Source organism: Lactuca virosa, chromosome 8, assembly GCF_052849685.1.
Source record: "Lactuca virosa cultivar CGN04683 chromosome 8, Lactuca_virosa_CGN04683_v6, whole genome shotgun sequence".
Taxonomy (NCBI): Eukaryota; Viridiplantae; Streptophyta; class Magnoliopsida; order Asterales; family Asteraceae; genus Lactuca; species Lactuca virosa.
The window spans coordinates 52,979,007-52,983,120 of record NC_136433.1 but is presented as its reverse complement, the minus strand read 5'-3'; the positions used below and the strand labels follow the sequence as shown (position 1 = coordinate 52,983,120).

The following is a 4,114-nucleotide window of genomic DNA, read 5'->3' as shown; positions in this document are numbered from 1 at the left end:
GGTTCTTAAACCCGGTTTACCCGGATCCATAGGACCCGAAACTCGGATTACCCAGAACCCGGATAAAGCCATTATTTAAACCCGGGACCCAGACCGGTTCTACATATTCCGGTTCTAACGGTTCCGATTCCGGTTCCGGTCCGGTTTTCCGGTTCTAACTCTCAGCACAATCGTCTTTTTAGCTCAGACGAGACACCGAACGTGAAAGAAAAATAGGGTTCTTACGAGTTAAAAAAATAAGTTAGGGACAAGACACACAAGTTAATCCAAACCATAGGGACCATTCGTGTAATTTACTCAAAACATTATAAAAAAAATTGAACATTTGTAAGTTGTAACTTCCTCAAAATTATTGAACAAATAACGACCAACATATGAGACTAGTGAACTTAACAGTCGGCTGAAGAGAGTGGAAGACTCAAAGTCAAAGTCGTCTCTCCATCCCCAACAATACTTCTGGTTTCCAACCAGTTAAGACATTTTCCATCACCGCATCCTCCTCCTTCACTGTAAAAACTCCTCTCTTTCTCCATCACTGATCATCCCACGTTCTTGGTATTTACTTGACAATTATAGTTTGATGTTTGATTCTGTTGTCTCTGTTAGCTCTCCAGTAAATTACAATTGAATTATTTTTTTGGATAGTTACTTATGTTTGATTGTTCATATCTTAATACTACGATTCACCTTATAGCTTGGCTTTTGTTTCCTTCGCAACAATTACATTCATTTATCCTGTACTCCATTGCTTTGAAAGAAGTATAGATAAACGCCTAATTGTGTACTGTGAGGCATAGCAGATTGAACAATTTGTTTATTTGTTTATGGAACAATGAGAAACTAGGCAACCAAAATATTCTATAACATACATAACCCAAAATTCTTTTGAGTCCAATCTTCAACTTTTCCAAAATCTACAAAGATTCTTGTAACTTTTTGATGCAAAACAATATGGTATACTTGTGCAACTTAAATACCAGTTTTGTATTACTTGCAAGATGCTTTCGTTATAATATATTTGATTTTTGGTATAACAGTTGCTCATGTTTTTTCACTTTTATTTATAGATCAACAGGAATGGTAAAGTTACGAAAATACCCTTCTCTTATGCTTCTACTGATCTACCTTGGAATCCAAGTAGAATCAGATGCCAATGATCACCGCTACAGTGAAGGTGATACAGTCCCCTTCTATGCCAACAAAATTGGCCCATTCCGTAATTCTAGGTTAGACACATTTCCTCCAAAGTATTTTTCCTTTCTATTTATTTTTTTGTGTGTTCCTTCTTATTCTTGTTTACTTTGTTTTCAGAGAAACATATGCTTATTATGAACTTCCATTTTGTTCTCGAGGTACATCTTTCGTGAATGTGTTGGGTCTTCCTTTTGTTCTCTTTCAATCATTTTAACTCTCCATATTTAGTTACTTATTCCTCACATACATTTTTTTTATCTAATAATAGATGTTGTTAAAGAGAAGAAGCTTAATTTAGGAGAGATGTTGAATGGAGATCGTCTTGTTTCAACTCCATATTCACTTGAATTCCTCGTGGATAAAGATTTAGAAGTATTATGCAATAAGACACTGAGTAAAACAGATGTTTCTAAGTTCATAAGGGCTATAGATAAGAACTACTATATGCAATTGCACTATGACGACTTGCCAATATGGGCTTTTATAGGAATGAGAAATGAGGGAATTTTTAATGGAAGGATCAAGACAGTGTATTCCCTTTACAAACATTTTGATTTCGAGGTTTTTTATAATAAGGATCAAGTTATTGAGGTCATTCTACAAATGGCAAATTCATTTACAGACATTACAGAAGACAAGGAAGTTGATGTGGGCTTCACATACTCTGTTAAGTGGACAATGACACAACAATTATTTGATAGGAGAATGGAGATATACACTGATTCTACCATTTTACCTCACAACATGCCGATACATCATCACTCAATTACATTCTCAAGTGTCACACTCGTCATTCTGATCGTTTCCTTACTTACATTTTACTTACTGGTCCTTCGCAAAGACATTTCTAAGTATTGATTCTACTCACAAAAAATAAGTTTGCATATTCAACTTATTGTGTTTGTTATGTTTGTCAAATAGAATAACTCTTTTGTTGCCTTTCTTGTTTTCCCATTGCATGAAAAATGAAAGGAACTTAGCTGATGTGGAAGAGGATATATTGAGTTTGAATAAGCAAGAAGAGATAGGATGGAAGAATGTTCATGGTGATGTATTTAAATTCCCACAACACAAGTCTTTATTTGCTGTGGCTCTTGGTGTTAGCAGCCAGTTGTTATTAATGTTAGTATCTCCAAACAATGTGAAATATGTCTGATCTTTTGACTTTTTGCTAAAAATGACCACTGATTTTGCCATAGTTCCATTGCAAATTGCCAAATTGCTTTTTAGTAGCCTCACCACGAAAAACCTTAACTAATTTGGAAAACATTATTTTCTGAGAAAAATAATACGCGAAATCGAGTCTTATCTTGCAAAATAAACATTCATAAATTGCGAAATATATGATTTCTTCGGAAATATTATTTTTCTATTTAAATATTTTTTTGTGGTGGGAACATTCAAAAGCAATTTTGTTAAATGACCAATACCATTTTTGTCATTTTTGTGGGTTTCACTTTATTTTATGGTTTTTAACTTTTTATATATGATTTTTGGGGGGTGCATCTTAAATTACTTTTCTAACCTTTCTTTTGTTGAAATTGAAGGATCATAGCAATTCTTGCTCTTAGGCTCCTAGGTGTTTTTCAGCCCTATATGCGAGGAATAATCTGGAACGCACTTATCATTGTATATGCAGTTACATTTGTGGTCTCAGGATATACTTCTGTTTCCTTCTATTCTCAACTCGAAGGAACCAATTGGGTATGTGAAAATATGAAACTTGGTTTGAAACTTATACAATTTGATCAATTTTTATTCACATAAAAAGGTTAATACTGATTGGCTGTCTTTATTTCTCCCTTACAGATAAAAAACCTATTAGTGGCAGGAGGATTATATTTTGGGGCCTCTCTTTCTTACTTTTATTTTCCTAGACAATGTTGCCATTTATTATGGATCAACTACTGCATCGCCACTGAGAGCAATAGTCATGTTATCTCTCTTGTGGATATTCATAGCATCACCATTGCATCTTTTAGGAGGCATTATTGGGAAAACAAAAATGTCTGAATTCCAAGTTCCCTGCAAAACAGCCAAAATTCCTAGAGAGGTTCCTAAGTTGAGTTGGTATAGGGTTGTTCTCCCTCAGATGGCTTTAGGAGGAATTTTGCCTTTCAGTGTCATCTATATTCAGTTGTATTACATATTTACAAGTGTTTGGGGATATCGCGTTTATACACTTTATAGTATTATGTCCATAGTCTTCCTTCTTCTTCTGATCATGGCTGCTTTAGTTTATGTGGCACTTACATATTTCCAGCTTGCAGTTGAAGATCATCAATGGTGGTGGAGGTATGTTAAATATATAGTTGGTGTGATAACTGATTATGGTCTTGAATTGTTAGATGCATGCATGAGCTAATAATTTATAAGTTACAACTAATAAGAGTTCTTTATTTGACACAGGTCATTTCTGTGTGGAGGCTCTACTGGATTGTATATATATGTTTATTGTATCTATTATTATTTTGAGAGATCATACATGAATAGTTTCATGCAGATCTCTTTTTTCTTCGGCTATATGGCATGCGTCTGTTTCGGCATATTTCTTGTACTGGGAAGTGTGGGTTTTCGTGCCTCATTGCTCTTTGTTCGTTACTTGTACGCAGTTATAAAGTGCAATTAATAGAACAATAGGTACATTTAATAGAGTTTCTTGATATATATATATATATATATATATATATATATATATATATATATATATATATATATATATATATATATATATATATATATATATATATATATATATATATATATATATATATATATATATATATGTTGATTAAATTCAGGATAAATGCAAGAACATCGCATGTTCCGTGTAACCTCATGAGCGTTCATTTCTCCTTTTGAAATTGATCTCTCCTATGACATATCTATATAAAGCCATAATGTCCTTTTAAAGTTTTAG

At 33.3% G+C, this 4,114-nt stretch overlaps 1 pseudogene across 1 annotated transcript; it reads left to right on the top strand.

Moving 5' to 3' along the window:
- The first annotated feature begins 394 nt into the window (after window positions 1-394).
- Window positions 395-3,846, top strand: LOC145128792 (transmembrane 9 superfamily member 2-like; annotated as a pseudogene). The gene is made up of 8 exons (XR_013717103.1): window positions 395-555; window positions 1,068-1,226; window positions 1,312-1,352; window positions 1,463-2,045; window positions 2,167-2,316; window positions 2,742-2,898; window positions 3,004-3,489; window positions 3,604-3,846. The product of XR_013717103.1 is annotated as a transmembrane 9 superfamily member 2-like (transcript).
- Window positions 3,847-4,114: the final 268 nt, after the last annotated feature.